The sequence below is a fragment of the Nerophis lumbriciformis genome, linkage group LG21 (assembly GCF_033978685.3).
Source record: "Nerophis lumbriciformis linkage group LG21, RoL_Nlum_v2.1, whole genome shotgun sequence".
Taxonomy (NCBI): Eukaryota; Metazoa; Chordata; class Actinopteri; order Syngnathiformes; family Syngnathidae; genus Nerophis; species Nerophis lumbriciformis.
Genome location: NC_084568.2, coordinates 10,439,387 through 10,455,138, shown reverse-complemented (window position 1 = coordinate 10,455,138; position 15,752 = coordinate 10,439,387). Strand labels below are relative to the sequence as shown.

General features: G+C 40.2%; 1 protein-coding gene across 1 annotated transcript in view; it reads right to left on the bottom strand.

Annotated features, from left to right (window-relative positions):
• ntrk1 (neurotrophic tyrosine kinase, receptor, type 1) overlaps positions 1-3,605 on the bottom strand; it is a 223,849-nt gene extending 220,244 nt beyond the window's left edge. The window contains exon 1 of the mRNA XM_061983098.2: positions 3,517-3,605. The gene's annotated coding sequence lies outside the window, so the exon portion shown is untranslated. The remainder of the gene's footprint in view (positions 1-3,516) is intronic.
• Positions 3,606-15,752: the final 12,147 nt, after the last annotated feature.

Sequence of the window (15,752 nt, the reverse complement as noted above, 5' to 3'; positions counted from 1 at the left end):
GCAAACGGATGTTGTTTTTTTTCATGCATTCTAACTCGTAAATAAAAGTCCGCTTACAATGGAGTCAATGGGACGTCCTATATTCCACCCAAAAAACCCAATAAATAACCATCCAAAAAACCGCAAACATTACTCCATTTACATTTCGCGACTTGAATATTTACCAAATATTGGCAACATTTTTATTATATGCACGAGCGCAGTCAAACTATAGCGGTGCCGTGATCGCAGAGAGCTCACTAGCTTGACATCAACAGCTGCTTTCTTGCCTCGGAGCTCGTGAAAGTAAATCCAAGATCATAATTAATAAAGTATTTCTGATTCTGATTCTGATAAATCAGACCTCTCCCCTTGATAGTAGAAGGATGAGGACATAATCCAACAAGTTGGTCAACTTTGGCAGCTAATTTAGACTCGGGAATGGCGAGATTATGAGTCATTCTCCATCTAAATGGGAATACAACAACATTCTATCAGTCGGCATCCTAATGATACCAGACATTGTACAGCAAATGATGTTTTACTATGTTTGTTGGCTCTCAAGAAGTTCGCAGTGAGTAATAATCAGTGATGTTGAAGGCAAAAGCAAACTTTGTGATGCTTTTTTTTTTAAATTAATATGTCACCAAATGGTTAAAAATATCAAAATACATCCATATCACATGTTATTATGAATGTTACAACATTAAATACATACATCATGTATATAAAACCTTGGAGACTTTTGGATGATTTTAGAGCGCTTTGTAGGTGGAACAGAGCGACTCCAATTGGCTCCATTATAAGCAGACTTCAGTCCATCCATCCATTTTCTACCGCTTGTCCCTTTCGGGGTCGCGGGGGGGTGCTGGAGCCTATGTCAGATGCATTTGGGCGGTAGGCGGGGTACACCCTGGACAAGTCGCCACCTCATCGCAGTATAAGCAGACTTAAATCTCATTTGTTTACTATTTAGAATGCATAAAAAAGTAAAACATACGTGTTCTTCCATCCATCCATTTTCTATCGCTTGTCCCTTTCGGGGTTGCGGGGGGTGCTGGAGACTATCTCAGTTGCGTTCGGGCAGTAGGCGGGGTACACCCTGGTTAGAGTGTTCGCCCTGAGATCGGTAGGTCGTGAGTCCTACCAAAGACTTAAAAAATGGGACCCATTACCTCCCTGCTTGGCACTCAGCATCAAGGGTTGGAATTGGAGGTTAAATCCCCAAAAATGATTCCCGGGCGTGGCCACTCTGCTGCTCACTGCTCCCCTCACCTTCAAGGGGGTGAGGGTGATGGGTCAAATGCAGAAGATAATCTCCCCACATGTGTGTGACAATCATTGGTACTTTAACTTTATAAGCAGACTTTTAAATCTCATTTGTTTACTATTTAGAATGCATAAAAAAAGAAAAACATACATGCTCTTGTCTTACATAAAGATTGTGAATGATGGGCAAGATTAAAAATACAAAGTACAGTCCACCTTTAAGGTTAAAAAAAATATAATTTACTTCAAAAGAGCAACTATTTTTCTCAATGGTGTCTAAATCCACTTCATCCCATTTCTGTCTGTAAACCTTTCCAAAGAGGCCCAAATGGGCACTGGTGCAGGCTACTAAACAGTAAGTGGCCTAATAGGACTCCTAATGGATTTATACTGTATGAAAAACATTTTGAAAAGGAATTGTATCTTTGCAACCTCATTCTACTATTGGCTAAGTTTTATACTCATAAAAGTACGTTTCTCAATAGCCGACCTGTTTTTTGTGCCTTTAAAAAAAGAATTGGAACTTTACTTTAAAACGCTTTCTACCTCTTACAACCAAAAAGCTGTGAAAACTATGACGCTGTGCTCCACATTTGGATTATTTACGGAACTTGTGTGAGCCTATGGCTTTACACTTTGTTACACACACACACACACACACACATATATATATATATATATTAGAGATGCGCGGATAGGCAATTATTTCATCCACAACCGCATCAGAAAGTCGTCAACCATCCGCCATCCACCCGACCTAAAATTTAATCAGAACCGCATCCGCCCGCACCCGCCCGTTGTTATATATCTAATATAGACGATGCAAGGCATTAGTGAGGTTATAAAGCTTTTGCCTGTTAAAGAAAGGAGACTGATCCAATGCAGCACAGACATTCGCGTGCCATGCTGTCACGGCCCAGACGCACACCAGTGCGCAATCATATGGGAGCCGCGCTGAGCGCACCTCCAAGCGCGTCTCGCTGCCGGCGACGGCCGGGTATGGTGCCGACGCTACAGCGCCATCCATTTTCAGGGCTAGTTGATTCGGCAGGTGGGTTGTTACACCTCCTTAGCGGGTTCCGACTTCCATGGCCACCGTCCTGCTGCTGTCTATATCAACCAGGGTGAGCCCCACCCCTTTCGTGAGCGCACTGCGCGCGGAGTGACCCCTGTTACGCGCCCCCGGCCACGGGGGTGGCGGGCAGGTAAGCTGCTTACCTGCTGCGCGTGACGCCGGCCGCGGCGAAGGCGGACGAGGCGGGGTGTCGGTGCGGTGGGCGCGGTGGTGACCCTGGACGTGCGTCGGGCTCTTCTCGCGGATCGCCTAAGCTACGGCTCCCGGTGGGGCCCTCTCGGGGGGAAGGGGCCTCGGTCCCGGACCCCGGCGAGGCGTCCCTTCTCCGCTCCGTAAGTGTCCATCTTTTCTTTTTCTTTTTTCTTCTGTTGTGGCATATGCAGCAGGTGCCTGCTCGTTTTTCGTATGTGGGTAACAACATTTAACTATGTATATATATTTCCGAATTCCCAAAGGGAATAAGCGGTAGAAAATGGATGGATGGATGGATGGTTTAACTGCCACCCGCCTGAATCTATTTAAAATCTTTTTTTTTTTTTTTTCAACCGCCCGACCCGACCCACGGATAAAATCTAATTTTTTAAAATTTCATCCGCCCGATCCGCGGATAATCCGCAAACCGCATCTCTAATATATATATATATATATATATATATATATATATATATATATATATATATATAGCATTCTATTTTAGTTGCTTTATTGAGTTTATAACCCCCTGGCGTTGTTTTGTACTGTTTCTGTACATGTTTTGATCATTATTATTTATTTGCTTATATGTAAATGTTGCATATTATGAATAAAGGTTTATTTAAAAAAAAAAAAAAATTATAATAAGACTGCTAGGCCCGCCCCCTTGAAACCCGGAAGTGCCTGTCGGTCACGTGACTCCACGCCAACAATTGTAAACAAATGGCGCGCTCTCGAAGCCGAGGCGGAAGTGATAACATTCGTTGTTGGCTTCATTCAACGCAGAGAAAATTAGTCCAAACGTTTAATTGACCTTAATGCCGTGCTTTATATCCAGATGTGATGTTCTATGTAGCTGATATATTTGTTCAACTGGGACGCAGAAAAATGGAGTCCGTCGTTCACTCACAGAGCCAGTTAGCAAACAACACGTCGAGTCTTTGCAAAAATCCGTCAGAACAACACTTAAGTCAATAATTGTTACCTGCGAGACAACTTACCGGCTGGTTCATGGAGGAGCATGTCAGGTGTCTTAATTGTCTAATGGCGAGACTTTCCAAACACTTTTCTTCTTCTCTGTTTATCTCAGTGCTCCTGTGTCGTTGAGTATGTAGTGCTGCCACCTGCTGGCCTCTTGCTGTTTTGCAAGTTCAGCCGGATCATAACTGCATTTCTCTTAAACATTTGTTAATTGGATTGTTGACATATACAGTCCAGAAATACAATTAAACTCGCGTCAAATATTAATTTATTCTCCCCCAAACGAGCAACCCACACAAATTATATACAAAATCAAATTAATCAATCAATCAATCAATCAATGTTTATTTATATAGCCCTACATCACAAGTGTCTCAAAGGGCTGCACAAGCCACAACGACATCCTCGGTATAGCCCACATAAGGGCAAGGAAAAACTCACCCCAGTGGGACGTCGATGTGAATGACTATGAGAAACCTTGGAGAGGACCGCATATGTGGGTAACCCCCCCCCCTCTAGGGAGACCGAATGCAATGGATGTCGAGTGGGTCTAACATAATATTGTGAGAGTCCAGTCCATAGTGGATCCAGCATAACAGTAAGAGTCCAGTCCACAGTGGGGTCAGCAGGAAACCATCCCGAGCGGAGACGGGTCAGCAGCGCAGAGATGTTCCCAACCGATATACAGGCGAGCGGTCCACCCCGGGTCCCGACCCCGGACAGCCAGCACCCCATCCATGGCCGCCGGATCTGTGTGTCTCCCCTTCCACAAGGGATAGGGGGGAGCAGAGGAGAAAAGAAAAGAAACGGCAGATCAACTGGTCTAAAAAAAAGGGGGGCTATTCAAAGGCTAGAGTATACAAATGAGTTTTGAGATGGGACTTAAATGTTTCTACTGAGGTAGCATCTCTAACTGTTACCGGGAGGGCATTCCATAGTACTGGAGCCCGAATAGAAAACGCTCTACAGCCCGCAGACTTTTTTTGGGCTCTGGGAATCACTAATAAGCCGGAGTTCTTTGAACGCAGATTTCTTGCCGGGACATATGGTACAATACAATCAGCAAGATAGGCTGGAGCTAGACCGTGTAGTATTTTATACGTAAGTAGTAAAACCTTAAAGTCGCATCTTAAGTGCACAGGAAGCCAGTGCAGGTGAGCCAGTATAGGCGTAATATGATCAAACTTTCTTGTTCTTGTCAAAAGTCTAGCAGCCGCATTTTGTACCAATTGTAATCTTTTAATGCTAGACATAGGGAGACCCGAAAATAATACGTTACAGTAATCGAGACGAGACGTAACGAACGCATGAATAATGATCTCAGCGTCGCTAGTGGACAAAATGGAACGAATTTTAGCGATATTACGGAGATGAAAGAAGGCCGTTTTAGTAACACTCTTAATGTGTGACTCAAAGGAGAGAGTTTAGCTGGACCGATAATCAGCATTTCCGTTTTCTTAGTGTTGAGTTGCAAGAAGTTAGCGGACATCCATTGTTTGATTTCATTAAGACACGCCTCCAGATTAAAATAAGAAACTCGGGGGGGGTAAAAGCATGCATCAGTCAAATACACTATATTGCCAAAAGTATTTGGCCACCCATCTAAATGTTCAGAATCAAGTGTCCTAATCACGTAATCACTATAAAATCAAGCACTTAGGCATGGGGACGGTTTCTACAAACATTTGTGAAAGAATGGGGCGCTCACAGGAGCTCAGTGATTTCCAGCGTGGAACTGTCATAGGCGGGCAGCACGGTGGAAGAGGGGTTAGTGCGTCTGCCTCACAATACGAAGGTAGTCGTGAGTTCAATCCCGGGCCTCGGGATCTTTCTGTGTGGAGTTTGCATGTTCTCCCCGTGACTGCGTGGGTTCCCTCCGGGTACTCCGGCTTCCTCCCACCTCCAAAGACATGCACCTGGGGATAGGTTGATTGGCAACACTAAAAATTGGCCCTAGTGTGTGAATGTGAGTGTGAATGTTGTCTGTCTATCTGTGTTGGCCCTGCGATGAGGTGGCGACTTGTCCAGGGTGTACCCCGCCTTCCGCTGAGATAGGCTCCAGCGCCCCCCGCGACCCCGAAGGGAATAAGCGGTAAGAAATGGATGGATGGAACTGTCATAGGGTGCCGCCTGTGCAGCAAATCCAGTCGTGAAATTTCCTCGCTCCTAAATATTCCAAAGTCAACTGTCAGCTTTATTATAAGAAAATGGAAGAGTTTGAGAACAACAGCAACTCAGCCACAAAACACAAAAAACAACAACAAAGTACCAATGATTGTCACACACACACTAGGTCTGGCGAAATTATTCCCTGCATTTGACCCATCACCCTTGATCACCCCCTGGGAGGTGAGGGGAGCAGTGGGCAGCAGCGGTGGCCACGCCCGGGAATCATTTTTTGGTGATTTAACCCCCAATTCCAACCCTTGATGCTGACTGCCAAGCAGGGAGGTAATGCAGGGCCGGCCCGTGGCATAGGCCATATAGGCAAATGCTAAGGGCGCCGTCCATCAGGGGGCGCCACGCCAGTGCCACAAATGTTGGAGAAAAAAAAAAAAAAAAAGTTAGTACTATTATTTCTAAATACAAAAAATAATCCCACGTTAATTAAAATGCAAAGTAAAGCCTATTTATTAGAAATATTATTTGTTACAACATTACAAAACATTACCCCCCCTCCCCCCCCTGCACGGTGCGCCCCCTCCCTTCCCGTACCATGACTCTTTTTGGACGTCACCACATCAAAAAATCAACACAAGATGTCAAAACGGCCAAAACTGTCAGGTGCCCAGGGAAGAAAAAAGAGAAAAGAAGAGGAGAAACGAGAAAAGACAGAGGTAGCAGGTAGGTAACGTTAGCCTACATGAAATTATTTGTCTGTTACAGAATGTGATAGTAGCTGGCTTTTTAGCATTAAGCTAATGTTACATGATTCGGCAATTGCTAATCAATAAATAGCTAGTTCTGTTTTAACGTCGGGTTAATATTGTGGAGGGGGCTAAATTGTTATGGAAAATAATAATGTGACGTTAGGTAATTACAGTACTCCCACCTTACATTCCTCAGGGACATTTGTATTAAATCTTTTAAGCAGGTGTTTTTTGTTTACATTGTTATTGCCTTCTGGTTAGCTAATGTTTGCCCTGCAGGTAATAGTCACTTTTCCACCCCTTTATATATTAGGTATAGTTGTAAGTAAAAAAAAAAAAGGTCAAAGACAAAGCTATTCAGTTTCTTGTGAGTATATACACTTCACTGCCGATGTGGGGGGGCGCCACCTAAAATCTTGCCTAGGGCGCCAGATTGGTTAGGGCCGGGCCTGAGGTAATGGGTCCCATTTTGATAGTCTTTGGTATGACTCGGCCGGGGTTTGAACTCACAACCTACCGATCTCAGAGTGGTAGGCCACGTAAACTGACAGAGAGGGGTCAGCGGCTGCTGAAGCGCATAGTGCAAAGAGGTCTGCGCAGTCAGTTGCTACAGAGCTCCAAACTTCATGTGACTTTCCAATTAGCCCACGTACAGTATGCAGAGAGCTTCATGGAATGGGTTTCCATGGCCGAGCAGCTGCATCTAAGCCATACATCACCAAGTCCAATGCAAAGCTTGGGATGGAGTGGTGTAAAGCACGTCGCCGCTGGACTCTAGAGCAGTGGAGACGCCTTCTCTGGACTGATGAATCACACTTTTCCATCTGGCAATCGGATGGACGAGTCTGGGTTTGGAGGTTGCCAGGAGAACAGTACATCTCGGACTGCATTGTGCCGAGTGTGAAATTTGGTGGAGGAGGAATTATGGTGTGGGGTTGTTTTTCAGGAGTTAAGCTTGGCCCCTTAGTTCCAGTGAAAGGAACTTTGAATGCTCCAGGATATGAATGGGATGGCACTTCAAGTTCATATGTGAGTCAAGGCAGGTGGCCAAATACTTTTGGCAATGTAGTGTAAGTACAGGAAGATATTGACATGGAGCCACAGACAACTGCACTCCTGAATGTCCCCATCACGGTGCAGCAATATACAAAAGCAGACAAAAGGCTCATCGATTATCTAACTTTCAATCGGGGTTTAAATTAAGATCAGTCTTTTTTTTTTTTTTTTACATATTTTAGGAATTTATCCCTTCCTGAAACTTCACAGAACAATCGTTCAATGTCAGCCTCATTTTCTCCAGTTTGAGAAAATACAGGACATCTTTAATCCAGCGGGTGAACACAACGAGTCTTCTAGCCAAACAAGTAGTGAATGCTGCCAGATTATTTGGGATTTGCTAAAATAATTTGACAAAGGTGCTACGCCAAATAGTCCACTTAGAGCAGGGGTGCTCACACTTTTTCTGCAGGCGAGCTACTTTTCAATTGATCAAGTCGTGGGGATCTACCTCATTCATATATATAATTTATATTTACTTATTTATGAAACATATGTTTTTGTTAACAAGTTAAAGGTGTTTAATGATAATACAAGCATGTTTAACACATATAGTTAATATTGTTAATAAATTAAAGGTGTTTAATGAAAATACAAGTTTGTTTAATACATATAGTTAATATTGTTAACAAGTTAAAGGTGATTAATGATAATACAAGCATGTTTAACACATATAGTTAATATTGTTAAGTTAAAGGTGTTTAAAGATAATGCAAACATGTTTAACACATATAGTTAATATTGTTAACAAGTTAAAGATGTTTAGTGATAATGCAAGCATGTTTAACACAAATAGTTAATATTGTTAATAAATTAAAGGTGTTTAAAGATAATACAAGCATGTTTAACACATATAGTTAATATTGTTAACAAGTTAAAGGTGTTTAAAGATAAAACAAGCATGTTTAACACATATAGTTAATATTGTTAATAAGTTAAAAGTGTTTAGAGATAATACAAGCATGTTTAACACATATAGATTCCTTTCTTTCATGAAGACAAGAATATAAGTTGGTGTATTACCTGATTCTGATGACTTGCATTGATTGGAATCAGACAGTAGTGCTAATAAGGTCCGCATTTTCGAATGGAGGAGAAAAAAAGTCCTCCTTTCTGTCCAATACCACATGAAAGTGGTTGGTTTTTGGCATCTTATTTGTCCAGCTTCCGTACTCCTTTGTATACACTTTACAAGAAATACATTGTCGGCAAACTCCGTAGCTTGCTAGCTTGTGCACGCCAGCTTTCTGAGACTCTTATTTTGGTAGCCCAGGCAGGATGAAGTAGCGCTTTTATTGTGCAACTGTGCAGTCGGTTTTTGGAGTTGACGACAGGTACGGCGCCAGAGTCTGTTGAAATAAAGTGTTTCTCGCCTTCCAGTCGGTAATTTTAATGAGCTGGCAGCAGCCAGCGTCATCTCAGAAGACCCTCGGGTGCCGTGAATGTCAATCAAGTGACGAAAGTGACGTCATAGTGAAGATTTATGATCGCTCATTTTTAGGACTATTTTTTTAATGGCTGGCTGGTGATCGACTGACACACCCTCCGAGATCGACCGGTGGCTCGCGATCGACGTAATGAGCACCCCTGACTTAGAGCATGTCAAACTCATTTTAGATCGGGGGGCCACATAGAGAAAAATCTACTCCCAAGTGGGCCGGACTGGAAAAATCACGGCACGATAACTTAAAAATAAAGACAACTTCAGCTTGTTTTCTTTGTTAAAAAATAGAACAGGCACATGTACAAATCATAATGTTGTTGGGGGTTTTTTACACTTTCATGTTGCGGTTAATAATTTATTTGTCGTTATTTATATTTTCTGAACAAATGATGTGATAATGTTCATCAGTCAACTCATTGGTGATTATTTTCAATCTATCAAGATAAACAATGGTATCTAATGTTATTTATGTAGTTTGATCATTTTCCTCGACTGATGTGGTTTATTTTGTACATATGTAGCATCATCTACAAAGATACAAAAAATTGCTATTGCGACATCTAGTGGACACATTTAGAAAAGCTGTTTCTTTCATTTAAAATTCCAGGTACATTTTTATACTAAGCAAACTCATCCTGCGGGCCAGATAAAACCTGTTCGCGGGCCTGATCCGGCCCTCGGGCCGTACGTTTGACACACCTAACTTAAAGGATTCGGTCCGATCTTTTCGCCAATTACCAAAGACCAAGTATTAAACATTTCAGTTTAATAACTGTTCAGGAATGGACAAAGCCAAAACATATGTAGCTGGTGAGTGTTGACACCGATCACATAATACCGATATTCTGTCATACATCTTAGTCCTGTCGGACATTGAAATAATAAATACGATGTATTAGCTTGCATTGAAGAAATAGAAGACTTATGAACCCAACTTCAAATCTCTGACAAGCTCTCCTCAGATCGGGTCACTCCTAAGTCACCCTCCCAAAGTGACTTAATCGAATTTAGAGACTCAGGATTTTGAAATTTGGTTGTAGAAACGTGTAATTGATCTTTTAAGAGTCAGAAGTGGTGTCAAAAAAATGATCTGAAACTGCATCAGTCGGTAAGTTTGGAAACTTGGGAAAAGTATTACGAACAAAACTGCGGGTCTGTAGATATCTAAAAAAAAATTGTTGATTAGGGAGTGAAAATTGACCACAAAGTTGCTGGAAAGAGGCAAAAGTCGATCCATTTTCTACCGCTTGTCCCTTTTGGGGTCGCGGGGGGTGCTGGAGCCGCATTCGTATAAATCTTTAATGTTGTTGATCCCCAGACTTGACCATCTTCAAAAGGCACTATCGACAAGAGAAAGGGGAAAGCATGCTTAGGGTGCAAGACTCAAAATACTGTGTAAACCAGAATAGGGCTTGAACTGAACCTAAATTCTGAATAAATGTTTTAACGATTGTATTTTCCCTAAAGGCAGAAGTCGAAGAGTGATCATAATGGCATTTAAATAAAAACTCAAGGCCAGCAACATTTTCGAAGATAATATTTGTAAAGTAATACCAAATCTTATTTTTGTTTTGTGTATCATGTTTTGAGTCATTTAACCTTTGGGATGGTGTTGGATGTGCTAAAATCCCTAATGTTCATCCCCACCTTCAATAACTGAACTGCACAAGACGTCTTTTTCAACATGACATTCTTTTTTCTTCTTTGAAATGAAACATTTCCTTGTCTATTAACCATATTTTGTTTTCAGGATGTCCAACGCCACAGCTGGATATATCAGACCAGAAGATGCCTTGCGAGCCAACGTCACAGTCAGTTCCTAACTTTTGATTTCTTTGTAATTTGAGCTCCAAGATATGAAATACTTTCTTTGACTGGAAGAGAGATGGTTCTTTGACAGAAAACAGCTGACATTTATTCATGTTTATTATTATTCTCCTGAGGCTTGGGAGAATGCAGTGCAACATTCAGTAGCTTTGTCTTTCTTTGTCATATATATATATATATATAACATGGTAATAATGTATGTGTATGTGTATATATATATATATATATATATATATATATATATATATATATAAAACATAGTAATAATGTATGTGTATTAGAGATGCGCGGTTTGCGGGCACAACCGCGGAGTCCGCGGATTATCCGCGGATCGGGCGGATGAAATTAAAAAAAATTAGATTTTATCCGCGGGTCGGGTCGGGTCGAGTGGTTGAAATAAAAAAAAATTAGATTTTAAATAGATTCAGGCGGGTGGCAGTTAAACCAATTCGGAAATATATATACATAGTTAAATGTTGTTACCCACATACGAAAAACGAGCAGGCACCTGCAGCATATGCCACAACAGAAGAAAAAAAAGAAAAAGAGATGGACACTTTTACGGAGCGGAGAAGGGACGCCTCGCCGGGGTCCGGGACCGAGGTCCCTTCCCCCGAGAGGGCCCCACCGGGAGCCGTAGCTGAGGCGATCCGCGAGAAGGGCCCGACGCACGTCCAGGGTCACCACCGCGCCCACCGCACCGACACCCCGCCTCGTCCGCCTTCGCCGCAGCCGGCGTCACGCGCAGCAGGTAAGCAGCTTACCTAACCGCCACCCCCGTGGCTGGGGGCTCGTAACAGGGGTCACTCCGCGCGCTCCGCGCGCGCAGCTTACCTGCCCGCCACCCCTGTTGCCGGGGGCGCGTAACAGGGGGCGCGTAACAGGGGTCACTCCGCGCGCAGTGCGCTCACGAAAGGGGTGGGGCTCATCTTGGTTGATATAGACAGCAGGACGGTGGCCATGGAAGTCGGAACCCGCTAAGGAGTGTGTAACAACCCACCTGCCGAATCAACTAGCCCTGAAAATGGATGGCGCTGGAGCGTCGGGCCCATACCCGGCCGTCGCCGGCAGCGAGACGCACTTGGAGGTGCGCTCAGCGCGGCTCCCATATGATTGCGCACTGGTGTGCGTCTGGGTCGTGACAGCGTGGCACGCGAATGTCTGTCCTGCATTGGATCAGTCTCCTTTCTTTAACAGGCAAAAGCTTTATAACCTCACTAATGCCTTGCATCGTCTATATTAGATATATAACAACGGGCGGGTGCGGGCGGGTGCGGTTCTGATCAAATGTTACATCGGGTGGATGGCGGATGGTTGACGACTTTCTGATGCGGTTGCGGATGAAATAATTGCCTATCCGCGCATCTCTAATGTGTATGTATATATATATGTGTGTGTATATATATATATACACATATACATGTGCATGTGCATCCATATATACATACCTATACATATATACAAATATATACACATACATATATGAAATACATATTTATACATATATATATGTATAAATATATATGTATAAATCTATATGTATATATATTTGTATATATATATGCATATATATATATATATATATGTATATATATGCATGTGTTAATATATGTATATGTATATATTTCTATGTATATATATATGTATATATTTATATATGTATATATATGTATATGTATATACACACATATATATATGTATATATACACACATTATATATATATATATATATATATATATATATATATATATATACACACACACACTATTTATTAAAGTGATGTAGTAATGACAAGATGATGACGTAACAAGTGCATTGCAGACTCTGGTTGTGCAGATATTACATGATGTTGCGCCCTCTTGTGGCCATAAAATTAATCATTTAATATCTTTATTAACGCCACATTCATTACACACAACAAAGAGGAATATCACGTTCGGTATTCTACATCTCTAACCGGGAGTTTATAGTCAAAGTTCAGGTGTAATTCTAACTTTTTAAAACATATACAAAAGGTGTGACTGTCCACGCCAGTACATTGTTGTATTGTTCAGGAAAAAGGTTTATTGCAAAATTCAGCAAGAAAAAAAAAAATCATAATAATGCTAAAAACATGACAGTACTTGTCAAATATGTGGTGAAAAGTTGCTAATTAATTAGCCTTCCAATATATTGGCATAAATGTTGATTAAAATGTTTGGTAGAAAAAGTTCCAAATGACTAATGAGTGCACTAGTAGTAATTATGCCATTTAATGAGTGCACTAGTCATAATTAAGCCATTTAACGAGCGCACTATTAGTAATTATGCCATTTAATGAGTGCACCAGTAGTAATTATGCCATTTAAAGAGTGCACTAGTAGTAATTATGCCATTTAATGAGTGCACTACGGTAATTATGCCATTTAATAAGTGCACTAGTAGTAATTAAGCCATTTAATGAGTGCACTACGGTAATTATGCCATTTAATAAGTGCACTAGTAGTAATTAAGCCATTTAATGAGTGCATCAGTAGTAATTATGCCATTTAATGAGTGCACCAGTAATAATTATGCCATTTAATAAGTGCACCAGTAGTAATTATATCTTTTAATGAGTGCACTAGTAGTAATTATGACATTTAACGAGTGCACTATAGTAATTATGCAATTTAATGAGTGCACTAATAGTAATTGTGCCATTTAATGAGTGCACTAGTAATAATTATGCCATTTAATGAGTGCACTAGTAGTAATTATGCCATTTATGAGTGTACTAGTAGAAGTTATGCCATTTAATGAGTGCACTATAGCAAGTATGCCATTTAATGAGTGCACTATAGTAAATATGCTATTCAATGAGTGCACTAGTAGTAATTATGCAATTTAATTAGTGCACCAGTAGTAATTATGCCATTTAATGAGTGCGCTAATTTAAAGTTAAAGTACCAATGATTGTCACACACACTAGGTGTGGTGAAATGTGTCCTCTGCATTTGACCCATCCCCTTGTTCACCCCCTGGGAGGTGAGGGGAGCAGTGGGCTAGTAATTATGCCATTTAATGAGTGCACTATAGTAATTATGCCATTTAACGATTGCACTAGTAGCAATTATGCCATTTAATGAGTGCACTAATAGTAATTATGCCATTTAATGAGTGCACCAGTAGTAGTTATGCAATTTGAGTGCACTCGTAGTAATTATGCCATTTAATGAGTGCACTATAGTAAATATGCTATTTTATGAGTGCACTAGTAGTAATTATGCAATTTAATTAGTGCACTAGTAGTAATTATGCCATTTAATGAGTGCGCTAATAGTAATTATGCCATTTATTGAGTGCACTAGTAGTAATTATACCATTTAATGAGTGCACTATAGTAATTATGCCATTTAACGAGTGCACTAGTAGTAATTATGCCATTAAATGAGTGCACTAGTAGTAATTATGCCTATTAATGCGTGCAGTAGTAGAAATGATGCCATTTAATGAGTGCAACAGTAGTAATTATGCCATTTAATGAGTGCGCTAATAATAATTATGCCATTAAATGAGTGCACTAGTAGTAATTATGCCATTTAATGAGTGCACTATAGTAATTATGCCATTTAACGGGTGCACTATAGTAATTATGCCATTTAACGGGTGCACTATAGTAATTATGCCATTTAACGATGGCACTAGTAGCAATTATGCCATTTAATGAGTGCACTAATAGTAATTATGCCATTTAATGAGTGCACTATAGTAAATATGCTATTTTATGAGTGCACTAGTAGTAATTATGCAATTTAATTAGTGCACCAGTAGTAATTATGCCATTTAACGAGTGCACTAGTAGTAATTATGCCATTAAATGAGTGCACTAGTAGTAATTATGCCTATTAATGCGTGCTGTAGTAGAAATGATGCCATTTAATGAGTGCAACAGTAGTAATTATGCCATTTAATGAGTGCGCTAATAATAATTATGCCATTAAATGAGTGCACTAGTAGTAATTATGCCATTTAATGAGTGCACTATAGTAATTATGCCATTTAACGGGTGCACTATAGTAATTATGCCATTTAACGATGGCACTAGTAGCAATTATGCCATTTAATGAGTGCACTAATAGTAATTATGCCATTTAATGAGTGCACCAGTAGTAATTATGCCATTTAATGAGTGCACTATAGTAAATATGCTATTTTATGAGTGCACTAGTAGTAATTATGCAATTTAATTAGTGCACCAGTAGTAATTATGCCATTTAACGAGTGCACTAGTAGTAATTATGCCATTAAATGAGTGCACTAGTAGTAATTATGCCTATTAATGCGTGCAGTAGTAGAAATTATGCCATTTAATGAGTGCAACAGTAGTAATTATGCCATTTAATGAGTGCGCTAATAATAATTATGCCATTAAATGAGTGCACTAGTAGTAATTATGCCATTTAATGAGTGCACTATAGTAATTATGCCATTTAACGGGTGCACTATAGTAATTATGCCATTTAACGATGGCACTAGTAGCAATTATGCCATTTAATGAGTGCACTAATAGTAATTATGCCATTTAATGAGTGCACCAGTAGTAATTATGCCATTTAATGAGTGCACTATAGTAAATATGCTATTTTATGAGTGCACTAGTAGTAATTATGCAATTTAATTAGTGCACCAGTAGTAATTATGCCATTTAATGAGTGCTCTATTGCATTTGAAAGGGTATACTTGCATTATTTATATTATTATTACATCAGTGGTTAATTTGCTCCCAAATTAATGACAATAACAAAGTTTATCCACAATAATTTGATGGCCAATATATCGTCCAGCTGTATTTAGGTTCCAATATTTTATAGTCGTATATGCACCATATTACTCATATTATTCTATAACCATCTTTTCTTGTTTTATTCTATTCTATTGATTTGTTTTTGTTTTATTGATGTATTTTATTATTTTATTCTATTATTATTGATTACTTGTTTCATTTTAAATGCTTGTAATTTGATTACTTGTTATTGTCTATTTTTTATGTGCAGCACTCTGGAGACAGTTTTGTTGTTAATAGTGCTATATAAATAA